This window comes from Hibiscus syriacus, unplaced genomic scaffold (assembly GCF_006381635.1).
Source record: "Hibiscus syriacus cultivar Baekdansim isolate YM2019G1 unplaced genomic scaffold, ASM638163v2 tig00110956_pilon, whole genome shotgun sequence".
NCBI lineage: Eukaryota > Viridiplantae > Streptophyta > Magnoliopsida > Malvales > Malvaceae > Hibiscus > Hibiscus syriacus.
Genome location: NW_024062932.1, coordinates 697,758 through 711,487, shown reverse-complemented (window position 1 = coordinate 711,487; position 13,730 = coordinate 697,758). Strand labels below are relative to the sequence as shown.

Sequence of the window (13,730 nt, the reverse complement as noted above, 5' to 3'; positions counted from 1 at the left end):
TTCATTAGTCTACTCACTAAAGTCTTTCAGTTGTGTACATAAGTTTATTTGGTTTGTGGGATTAATTTCAATCAATTTTAAATCGTATTCACGGTCAAACTGTGAGACTCATGTTAAAACAATAATATTTTAAAATATATTTAGATCAACCAAATTATTAAAAAAAACTTTATAAAGTTTTGAACTGTTTTAAAATGATTATACAGTTTTTATTTAAGTTTATTTCAAATTTAATTCATTATTGTCCATGTATTGAAGGTGAAGTGGGAGATTGTGATTTGGGTTTTGGGGTTTAAGTATAGGGTTTAGAGTATAATTTTGGGCATTTAATTTTTCTTTTATTTTAATTTTATGTGGCACAAAAGAATAAAATGTACTAATAAAATAAAGGATAAACTACTCATTTAGTACATAAACTATCAATTTTAATCCGTTTTAGTATTTAAACTATAATTTTTTTTTTCAAAATCATGTCTAACGTTTAGTTTTCATTTCATTTTAGTATCTCACCCTTAAAAACTTTACACTTAGTACCTAAACTATTAGTTTTGGTCCGTTTTAGTATGTAAATTTTTTATTTTTTTTCAAAACTTAACGTTAAATTGGTACTAAAATGAAACAAAAACTAAAGATTTTAACGGCGGGTTCTAAAATGAAATAACAATTAAACTTTAAATATGATTTTGAAAAAATTAAAAATTTAGATACTAAACATATAATTTAATCCAAAAAACTCGTATCATTTGATTTAGCAGTGGAAAGATTAAAAGAAGATATAAAAGTTAAATGATTAATTTTTAAAAAAAATATTTAAAATAAGAGTGAGAGTAAATTTGAATGATGATATGTGCATTTTACCTTTATAAATAAGGGTAAAGTATATAAATAGTCTCCGAATTTTTAGAATGTTTGCATTATGTCACCTAACTTTTGAAATTTGTAATACATTCATCAAACTTTTAATTTATTTTCATTTTGATCCTTATTATTACCTCTGTTAATTTTTGCTAACGTGACACTTAACTCCGTTAACTTTATGACATGGCAGCTTCTTCTTTTTCTTCTCGTCCTCCTTCTCACACAAAATACTAAACAAAATGAATCGTATGAAGAAACAACAAGAAAAGGTTAAACTCAACTCCCTCTTTTCCTGGGTTTCTTTCACTTTCACGTTTTCTGCATCATAGCTTTCGATATTTACATTAAAAGTCTCATTTTTTTTTGTTGTCTTTGTTTTTCAAGTGTATTGGGTGCTTCTTTCACATTTGTCATCCGTTGTAGCTATACGTGTATTTGGGAACTAGTCTTTATTGTCAGCTCTCTCGCCATTGTTTGGTGCATCAGTAAAAAAGACAAATAAAAAACAATCATTATTTGAAGAAGAAGAAGACTGCAAATATTTGGCCCAAATAAGCTCCAAGAGAAGAGTGTAAGTTTTGCTATTCTTATTTCATTGTCGTATATGTATAATATGGGGAGGAGCTGATTAGTGTTGAATAAATTTCAAATAGGAAAACAAGATTTTGAAGTTATTGGGATTCATGTGGAATCATCTGTCATGGGTTATGGAGATAGCAACAATCATGGCCATTGTTTTGGCCAATGGAGGAGTATTCATCCTCTCTTTTCAAGCACTTGCATTGCAGTTTGAGAAACAAATCTTTTAACTCAATAAACAAAAAAAATGCAAGGAAAGCCCCCAGATTGCCAAGATTTCGTTGGTATCACCGCATTGCTTATCATCAACTCCACCGTCAGTTTCATTGAAGAGAACAATGCGGCTAATGTTGTTGTCGCAGTTATGGTTGTTCTTGCTCCCAAAACCAAGGTATTGGGGTATACTCGGGTTCTATTGTCAAGCAAGGTGAGCTTGAGGCTGTTGTTATCACTACCAACGCTCATACCTTCTTTGGTAAAGTTGTTCACCTGGTAAATAGCACCAACAACAACGTAGGGCACTTCCAGAAGGTAACCTACCAATCTTATAAGTTCACACAAGCTTATAATTTTGCAGCTATGTTCTTCATTTGTATTTGATGTATGCACTGCATATAAACAATCATTAATTGAAGAAGAAGAAGAAGAAGGGGGAGTTAACGGGTTAAGTGCCACGTCAGGAAAAATTAACAGAAGGTGAATATAGGGACTAAAATGAAAATGTAACACCCCCAACTCGTACCCGACCCGAATATGAGTAAGAGTTGTCACATTGACTTTTCAAACTTTGACTCTTAACAAAATTCAAAGAAAATTTAAAACTTTCATTAAAATAAAAGCGGTTTATTTACATAAGTTGACCAAAATAATCAAAATCGATCAGAGCATATTCAACTCAATCAATTAGTACATGCCAACTATATTCAAAATAACCAAATACATTTAAATCATCTATTTTCTAATCTGAAATTTTGTAAGGAAGATGCTGACATGTCTTGCTCTTCTTCGCTTCTCTTCTCACTTCTGTAACCTACGTGTGAAACAATCACACACTAAGTCTATGACTTAGTGAGGCATTAAACTTATAAAGGAAACTCTAAATGCTTAAACATATATGAACATATCACTTCATGATATATATAATATAATGTACACATATACACATCACACATTATTTCCATCATTAATCTTATTCTATTATCCATATTATTATCATTTATATCCTTTAATCATACTTTTGTTATCAACATATGACTCATTCAAACCATACACACATCATCATATCAATCATATAATACAGTTCATATCACAAAGCATATACTTCACAAGTATTATCTTCATTGTTATATCTTTGTTTAGCCCATGTACACTTTTGAGAACTATATATATGTGAGTCTATTGAGGTTGTGCACTATGTTGTCACCACAGCTCGTATGGGGTCCCACTAGGGGCTATAAAATTTGTCCCGAATGACCTATCCAGAGGTCATAAAGAACCTCGGCAACTGTCCATAGGTCCCGAAGAACCTAGGTAAATTGTCCATATGTTCCTTAGAACATAGGTATATTGTCCATATGTCTCGAAAGACATAGGTAATTCTGTCCATATGTTCCGTAGAACATAGGTAAACCCTCGACTCTTGGCATGCCAACTATACCTATCGTTCTCGTATCATATATCATGGGCATTATCTTTATATCGTTTCCCATCTTCATATAATCATATAATTCACTTTCACTTATCACATATACTTTCTCTTTCATATATCTCATGTCATATATCACATGGCTCTTTATCTCATTCTCATATGATCACTTACTCATGTAGTTCACTTCTCATATCACTTTGCATGGTTTTACATAAACATATATCAAATATTATTCATATATATATATATATATTCGCAAATACATGTAAGCACATATTTTCTTATCTTATAACTTATGTTACATATGCATGTAATCTTATGACTTATTGTTAAGCAACTCAAATAACATTGTATTATTACATACTTTATTCCATAACCATATATTCACATAGATCACATAGCACATATACACTCATACAAGCATGCATACATTTCATATTAATCACATACTTCATGTACTATACTATCGGAATAGACTTATCGCAAGTCAATTTCCATATAATCATATGCAATAAGATGCACTCACATTAGCCTCACTAAGTTCCAATCCACTAATGATTTCCTCTCTTTCGATCGAATCTTAACTTGATAATCATTCCGGAACTTGTTCATTTTCGATATCTACATAATCACACATTGATACATATCAATATCCAATTGATATACTCTAATTTACCATTTCTTAGACCAAAAGAAAGGTTTATTTCTATTTCCCCTTTGAAGTGCATCGATACATTCTACAGTGCATCGATGCATTCTTTAACATGTGCATCGATGCATTCTTTAACATGTGCATCGATGCATTATTTAACATGTGCATCGATGCATTCTTTAACATGTGCATCGATACACCAATCACCTTCGATGTTTTTATTTTAAGGGGGTACATCGATGCACTCCTTATGCATCGATGCACTAATTACATTCGATGTTTCTTCTTTACAGAGTGCATCGATACACATTGAATGTGCATCGATACACCTTGCCCAGAATTTGCATTTTAAGCCCGAAAACCATCAACTTTTCACTCAATTCATCTATTTTAAGCCCCTATCATGTCATTAAACTCAACTACCATTACTTAAACCAACTTATATCCATATAAACCATCTTTATCTTTTATATCTCATCATGATTCTTAAAATTTATGAATCTTACTAAACTTTCAACTTTGTTATTAATCCTTTCTAACTTCATAAATCTCTTATTCTTATTGATGGCAAGTCAAATTCAACTTTCAATTCTTATTATAAACTCTATTTCAATATTTCACTCAAGAACTCCAAATCTTTAATCTTCCCTAACTCCTTTATCTTTTGATTTTAAGATAACTTAAGCTTTCCTTAAGCTTAGTTATCATCTAATGATCATAACCCAACCTTAAATTTAACCAAAAATTATCTAAATAGAAGACTCACCTTTTGTTCAAGCATTCACGTATGAAGAAGGAAGAAGAGAAGAGAAGAGAACTCTGGAACCTTTTCTCTCTTCCCACGTGGTTTCCTTATTTTATAAAGGAAAATAAAAATCTTCCTTGTCAAATGACCATTTTACCCTTTACTTCATTTATTAATTACCAACAATCCCTCAAAAATATTTACAAATAAATCCCTACTTTTACAATCTTTTGAAATCATACTTCAAAGTTTCAAAAATTCCATTTTAGTCACTCACCCTGATTTTAGGATATTACAGAAAATGAACTAAAAGTTTGATGAATGTATTATAAGTTTCAAAAGCTAGGTGACCACAATACAAATGACCTAAAAAATTGGAGACTATTTATATACTTTACCCTATAAATAATTACATCAAATTCATCTACTTGGTGAATTTCCTAATACGCACAAAACATATATCAACTTCTTTTTGAATTAATAGTATTAGTTTGTTCTATTAAATAATAAATTTTAAAATACAATAAAATTTATGGAAATAAGAAAAAGTTAACTGCATAAGTCAAATATTTTCCCTAAAAATATTGATATAATACAAGTTAAACGTCTAAGAGTAAAAAATATTTTTGTACAAAAAACAATAGTAAAAATAGAGGATTAAAATTTAGACAACTGATAGATATAAACAAATATTATTATCAGTGATGAATCATAAGATCACTGTCATTAATATAAAAATATATATAATAATAATAAATCATTGACAAATTGATATTATTCCAACTCAATTATGATATGTTTTTATGATTGTCCACGTCTATTACCATTAATTCTGATAATATTAAATCTAATCATAAAAAAAAGAAAATACATATTATAAGAAAAAGGTGAAAAACATACTAACAGAATAAATAAAGCCAGTCATTAATTTCATAAGAAAAGAAAAATGATTAATTAAATTAGTTGGCCCTTATTCCCATATGTAATGGGATAAGGGGGAGGTAGGATAGTAGGCTGCCTCCAACGCCAGGTTGAGAGCAGCTTCCGTAGGAGATCTCCGAATTATGAAATGCCTTCCGTGGGACTCGATCCCACGACCCTAAGGTTAAGAACCTTGTGCTCTACTAACTGAGCTGGATGGTCATTTCAAAATGATTAATTAAACAAAACAATAAATATAATTCAAAATATGAGAAATAAGAACCTATTAAGAAGTTTAAGGAGTGTTGTCTTTTTTAGAGTTTACAGGTTTTGAGTATAAGTAGTTGTATTTGTTGGATGTGTGCGTTGTTAATAATTAATAAAGATTCTGAACAAATATTATCTTATAATCATCTTAAACTGATAAAAAATGAGGAGGAGAGAAGAAGAAGACTAATGAATCACGACTAGTTAAAATTTAGGGTAAAGTACACAAATGGTCCATTGACTATATAGGACATTATTTTGTTAAGTTCTCTGACTTTTAAAAGTTACAAAAAGGTCTCTCGATTATAGAATGTTGTTTTGTTGAGTCTCTCGACTATTAAAAGTCACAAAATGGTTATCGACTATTCATTATGTTTCAAACTCGTCTTTTTCTATTATAAATTGACGGTAATTTGAGGTGGACATTAATCTGTTACATGTGTCATGATAAAATCTGATTTCAAAATCTTAAACCACTATCATACCTCAGTTAGTAGGTTAACGTCAAACTCAGATGACCATCAATTCTTTAACAGGAAATGACGAGTTTAGAATATAATAAATAGTCAGTTGATCATTTTGTAATTTTTAATAGTTGAGTAACTCAACAAAATAATATCTTATAGTCAAATGACCACTTTGTAACTTTATAAAGTTTTAAACTGTTTTAAAATGATTATACAGTTTTGATTTAAGTTTATTTCAAATTATTGTGTATGTAGAATTGGGTTGATAGGTGGGTGAGAATGGTGAGGGTTTTGGGTTTTAGAGTGTAATTTTGGGTTTTTTTATTTTTTATTTTAATTTTAAGTGACAGAATAAAATAAAATAAAATAAAATAAAATGTGATACTAATAAAATAAATGATATCATATCATTTGATTTAAGCTTGAAAGATTAAAAGAAGATAAATATAAAAGTTAAATGATTAAATTATTTTTTAATTAAATGTTTAAAATAAAAGTGAGAGTAAAATTGAATGATGATATGTGCATTTTACCCTTATAAAAAACTACATCAAATTCATTTACTTGGTGAAATTCCTAATACGCAATTTTTTTTTTTGAATTAATAGTATTAGATTGTTCTATTAAATAATAAAATATTTTAAAATACAGGAAAATTGTGGAAATAAGACAAAGTTAATTACATAAGTCAAATGATTTTCCTAAAAATATCGTAATGTACACGTTAAATGTCTAATAATAAAAAATATCTTACAAGTAGAGGATTAAAAATTCGGACAAGTAGTAGATATAAATCAACATTATTATTAACGGTGAATTATAAAATTATTAATATTAATATAAAAATATTAATGAGACGTGTTAATGAGACATCATGTCTGTGAAATACAGAGGTAGTCATTGTTTTTATTCTTTCACGTTAGCGCAATGAGGTTTTTACCTCACTGGGAAAGTACGCAGGACACTGGGAAAGTACGCAGGACATACACCATTCCAGAAAATTGGCTGAGCTGAAGTCCCCGCTAGCCCTTGGTGAACTGGACCGACTGTTGCCGCAGCAGTGTTCGCCACCTGCAAAAGTAAATCATAGAATGATCGATACACCATCCATCTGCAACAGGGAAAGGTCAAGACACTCAATTATCATCCAAAAAACAGGCAGTGTATGTTTCATAAAGCTAGAAAGCACCATTCTATCCTAGTGCTCGCAACAGACGTCGTTATTTATTAGTAGGTTGAACAGCAATCCTCTCAATGTAGTAAAAGTAAAACATACAAGAATATAGGATTAGTTCAAAAAAAAGTTACTCTCAAAAACAAGTTAACAAAGCACCATCGAAAAATTTCTCATCAGGCAAATAACTTTGATTAGAATAAACATTATAGTCACAGAATAATAAGAAACCGGTATCAAATGATACCTTCCTTACTGGTGTCAAATATCATCTCCCCTTCATATGAACTCGTGTCGAAGTTGGTGACTGCTTCTCTTCCGTTACATTTGATAGCTGCCTTGTCATAAGCCCTGATTTCCAGGGGGGAAAATCAAAACGTGGACATATGTTGGATGGAACCCAATTGAGGATAATAAATTGAGGTTGATATTTCGAGCTTCCCCTCGAAAAGCCAGTACTCAGCCGTCTAAGTATGTGCACAAATTCTTCATCTGTCCATCACCAAAAGAAAGCAGGTCACAATACTGTCATTCAAAGTTCAAACCATTTAGTTTTTACAGCGAGTTTCATTAATAAATTTTTTATATTGGTAATAAAATTCCAACCTGTTTCATATCGTCCTCATAATCACTAAGGCTGAAATTGATATCAGCATCAACACCTCGGAATTTAATAGCCGCTCGATCATAGGGCTCTGAATCAAACATAGCCAGATTTTAGAAAAACTAAGATAAACCCAAGTTCATAAACTAAATTAAAAGATTACTGTCCAGTAATTTACCTAGCGGCAGCATGAGCAGTGTCAAATCCATCTAAAAAATCAAAAGCTAATTATATCCATACCCAAATATACTTGTTTCCCGCAATCCTTGAAAATAAATAAATAATAGTAAATAAAATTGAGCAAATTTTCGAAAGAAACTTCAGTTAAAAACTACTTCACAAACCAAATCAAAATTCAGTTGCGCATAATAGCCAATCAAAATATTCTCTTAAAAATAGAATTTCGAAAAGAAAGGGGAAAAAATACCAAATTTGAGATTCCCATCTTCCAGTTCTTCTATAGAAAGTAACTCCTCGATACTGTGAGCTTCGAGAGCGAGGTCCTCGACGGCTTTTCTTCACCGTCTGTGATGGTTGCTGTTGCACCACCTGCGGGTGACCAACTTCTTTTCCCACGCACGAAAGATCGATCCACTTGTTGTAGTTAGTACAGTTTCCCGAGCCTTGCCCTTCGGGGCCTCGGAAATCATCTCCAACTCCCTTCACCGGAAATAGTTCCTTAGTAGCCACCACAGGTGCGTCGTCCTTTTCGTTCTCGCTTCCTCCACTCCCAACTCTGAGTACGTCGAAGCTTAGAGTGAACGCGTCTCCGTTGGGGCGTGTGGGGCACGAGTCATCGTCGTCGTTTACGATTGACGAATTCGAGGTATCGGATCCGTCCATTTGGTTTGCAGGATATTCATTGAGCTCATCAGTAAAGAGAACCACAGAGTCAGAGTCTTGAGTCGACTCAGTCGAGGCGACATTGAGATTAAGATCTAGCATTTCGCCTCAACTTCTTGTAGAATTAAGCTTTGACTCACAGAAATTTTCAAAACAAAACAAAAATAATTAACTCTGAGCTTCAAAACCAAATCATCAGGCAGCTTTTTTTTTTTCCTTTTTTCTCTCTGAAAATAAGCAAATCCTACGGCAGTAACAGATTCTATCGCAACTATTAGAAATGTGAAGAAAGAGTTCGATTCTCTTCAGTGAGACCCATATCAAAATGAGGCTGGCATTCTTTGAATTACTCGGCGATCAGTTTATAACAAAAAGAGACGATCGCCGGCTAACAGGTTCAACAACAAAGGAGAGAGAAGGCGATGGAACGTATGAAACACACATTTTTAACAAAGGAGAGTTCGTTTGTCCAATTAATCAATCGCAGTTCCGCAGTTCCGCAGTATCGCAGTCAAGGTATGGACTTGGAAGGAACATGCTTCTCAATAAATTATGTAAAGTAAAAACGGCAAACTTTGTCGTTAAGTTTTTGACAGTTGAAATTTTTTACTCTTTGAAGTTGGTTCATGGTATCATAGGAATCATCACAACTATAAATATTAAAAAGCACGAGTCTAAACTGTATGTGTGTGTGTTTTTTTTAAATTGATATCTGTACATGTTTCCTACGACATTAGTACTTGAACTCGGCCATCACCCACGAATTTGCACTCGAGAGCCATACTTTATTTCATCTTCATTAATCTCTTTGGTTGAAACTTGAAACTCTATTAAAGCATAAATGATGTTTGAGGGAATGAATTGGGACTAATTAATCATGGGGGTTTTCTTCCACATTTTCCCTTCCCATTCCAGAAGATCTTCTTCTATAAACATTCTACAAGACCTTAATCATGCTACATTTGTATCATTACAGAAGAACTTAATCATTCCACCTTAGATATTTGGGTCAATTATGCATTTAGTACCTAAACTTTTTTTTTTTTTGAAAATCATACCTAAGGTTTAGTTTTCATTTCATTCTAGTATCCGTTCAAAATTTAACGTTAAATTTTGATTTATTTTTTAAAGTTTAGATACTAAAATAGACCAAAACCGATAGTTTAGGTATCAAACGTGTTAACTTTTTAATGGTGAGGTGCTAAAATGATGTAAAAATTAAATATTAGGTACGATTTTAAAAAGATTAAAAGTTTAAATATTAAAATAGACCAAAATTAATAATTTAGATATTAAATAATATTTTTATGGATAATACAGACAGCTGGATCTTCATTTTTTTACCCAAAGTTTGAGCTTGTTCAATAACTTAAAATAATTTTTTAAATACATTTGCAGCTTCCTCATTAAAATAACTAAATTATTGATAGTGGGTAATCTTTTGTACATATTATTTTGTTTATTTTCAATTATGTAAATATCAAAATGACATATTTTAATTTATTTTACATAAGTTTTGAAAGATCTAAATAATATTCGAATAATATGATCACTTTACGCAAACTTAAACTAATTATATTGGGACAAATAATACAATTATAAAAATAAAAATACTAAAATTAAATAAAATAAAGTATAAAGCTATAATTTACATATAATGCATGGATCAATAGAACAATTTAACCCGTATAAAATAGAAAGTAACATAAATAATGGCAAACATGTAACATCGAAACACTATTAAAAATGTCAATCTTTTATGAAAAAAAGAAAGTATAAAAATCAAAAATAATCAAAAGAAGACTTTAAAAGCACATGTTTAAGTAAGCAAAAAAAATACAAAACAAAACAAAAGAATATCCATGGATTACAATGTTATACGGGACAACCGAAATAGTTACTCAAAAATTTTCTTTTAAAACTCATTGTAAATCTCTAAAATTTAGATATCCATAATGTAATATAAAAACATAGTAATAAACTGGGTTTACAATTAATGGGGAGCTTCCAAAATACATCCGCAAAATAATATAAAATACTAGGTTTCAAAAGAGTTACGACTGAATACATAACAAGGTCCATAACAGTACATGCCCTCTAAAGATGACTCAAGTCGTACTCTGAAAGGTCTTTGGAAATCTGAATCGGCTGCACTGGAATACCCGATGATGATAGCTCCCCACGATCTGTGCACGGAAACACATTATGAACACTGAACTTACGAGCTCAATGCCTCACTAAAAATTGTACTATATTATATGCATTCACTAAATGAAATGGCAAGTGGCACAGGTCTGAGTATACATCTACTGGACTACTAATATATGGTTGGTATCATGGTACGACTGAGGGATTATGTAGCTCGGATCTCACACACCCCTCTAGCACTACCGAAGCACCATCGGGTACTCCTCGGTGAGATTCGAAATTCTGCATCGGAACATACACCCACCGACTTACTCCGTTGAGTCTTGGGGCATCTGGCACCCAGTCGGCTGTTGTAGTGTTGTGGTACTGACTTGGATCTATTGACTGTCGTATTTCTGCTAAAAGGAACTCGAGTGTCCTGATTGTTTCCCGAGCGTCAAACAATGCTACTTTTATGTAAACCTTGCTATTTCTGCTGTTCTAATGTTAATTATTGATCTCGCTTTAAGTATTATTTGAGGATATGCTGAAGTGTTTCTGAACCGCTTAGTTTCGATTCTTTATGGGAGTTTCGAAACTATAACCCAAAGTATCGATACTCTTAAAAGTGTATCGATACTCTTGCCTAGTAACTCACGAGTTTGCCTGAGAAGAATAACAAGTTTTGATATTATCCCTCTAGTATCGAAACTTAACTTGCAGAGAGCATAAAATAGGTGCAAGAACTCCTATTATACTATCGTAAAGATCTTAGTGAGGTCCCCAAACATTATTAATGTTTTATGAAGATACAAAGGAGCATAATATGGCTTTAAACATGTTTATAACTCTAAAACATGAAATCTACCATGGGAATGCTTCAAACTTATGCAACCTACTACATTTCATCTAAATGACTTACATATGGTATAGTTGAGTCAAGAGTGAGTTACCTTTGATGCTATATTGTTGGAGACATCAAACTGACCAAAGTAAACTTTTCATTTCCCTTAGCTTAGAGCATTCTCCAACCTCTTGCACTAAATAAAACTAAATACAAGGGTTACTAACTGTTGCTAGAGATTAAGGAGGGTATTAAAACACGTACTAAGACTAGAGATATATGAAAAATGGGTTGGAATCATCTGGTTTCTTAAACCCTTCTAAAACCCGTTTTTACAACCATGGCCAAAACTTGATCTTAAGGTCTCAAATGAAAGCTCAAGAGGTGTTGATTTTGATTCTTACCTTGGTTTGATGAAATAGACTGAAACTAACAAAAACTTCCACTTTTGCTCAAGAGAATGATGAAGAAGAGGTAGAAAACTTGGGAGAAGAAGACATATGTGGAGAAAAAGATAAGCTGAAATTCAGACGGTGATATCACCAAATTTTAATGGAAATTAGCTTTATTTTTGAACAAGGGTATAGTTGCTTCCTTGGTCCCTCCAATTCTGACTACAGATTAAAAACACTATTTTTATTCACTATTGGACTTACCTCAAACCAAAATCCTCTTTAATTTTGATCAAGGCTCCCTACAAGCTAATGAATTAAATCAATACTTCTAACCCGAGATTCGGGGCGTTACAACATTTGTCAATCCTAAAATAATATGTTATAGTTATTCATTGAATATTAAAGTACAAGTGGGGGGAAGAATCATAGTAAGTAAAAGAATAAAAAGTTCGAGTAGATTAAGATGCCGAGACAATGTTAATAAAATCAATGTGCGGCAGAATCAGAATCAGAATCAGAATCAGAATCAGAACATAATCTTAACTAGTTTTTGTTTGTTAAGGTTTGGTTTGTAACTATTTTAAAACTTGACAATAATAGTGTAAAATCCGATAGCTTTGAAAACTCACCGTTTTAACTATTTGTTTAGTCAGGCTGCTGACTCGGTGCTGAGTGTTTATTGTTCACTATTCAAATCAAATATATAGAACGCAATTTTTTTCCTTTTTTTTTTTTATAAACTAAGCAATTATAGATGAGAAGCAACATGTGGGGGAGGACCCTTCTTATTGTATAAATAATTAGATTCGATTAATGGGTTACTGTAATAAGTATTTATTTAATTATAATTTTTTAATATGTTTTCAAATGGATTCAAACAAGTAATAAGCATCGTATCTTTAAAAAATGGGTTTTAGTAGCTAATAAAAACAAGCAAATGCGATTGGTTTTATTAAAGTAACCATTTTGCTATAAGGTTGTAAAATGTTTTTTTTTCATTAAAAAATATTAAAGCTCCCATGTTGTAGGGGCATGTGCTTCAAACTTGATAATGAGAATAATGTAAGCAAATGAATTATTGGTAAATATCACCACACTTAAATCATATAAGACGTGTATATTTTATCTGCAATTAATTTTATTTATAAATTTTGAAACTGTAATGGTGTTTGGGCCTTCAACGTAAACTGGGTCAGCACGAAAAAGAAGGTGATCTGCAGCTTACTCTTAGCCTTTGTAGGAACCAGTGGATGTCTTCATGTCTACAAAACATATTTGGACCCATTATATGAAACTCAACCCATTAATAAGATTTATTGCAAAGTGTTTGTTAATGATTCAATACTGTTGCTGCTGTAACTCCAAATCTGTTTCCATGTAGTTTCAAACTGCCTTTCTTTGTCTGTAGCTCACCCGATTTGGTATTACTTTTGAAAAATGCGTTAGAAAAATACTTTTAAAAATTGGTATTGAATTATTAAATCTTACGTTTACCATTGGCTTGTATGTCACTTGTTCTGAACTTGAAAGGCCCTTTTTTCCCCGTTGGTTGTTGTCATCATTCTATAGGGGCAGATGAGAACATGGAACTTATCCAAGGAAGGAA

The 13,730-nt window shown here is 31.7% G+C and overlaps 1 pseudogene; it reads right to left on the bottom strand.

The window, feature by feature from the left end:
- Positions 1-7,056: 7,056 nt before the first annotated feature.
- Positions 7,057-9,012, bottom strand: LOC120148379 (annotated as a pseudogene).
- Between the last annotated feature and the right edge of the window lie 4,718 nt (positions 9,013-13,730).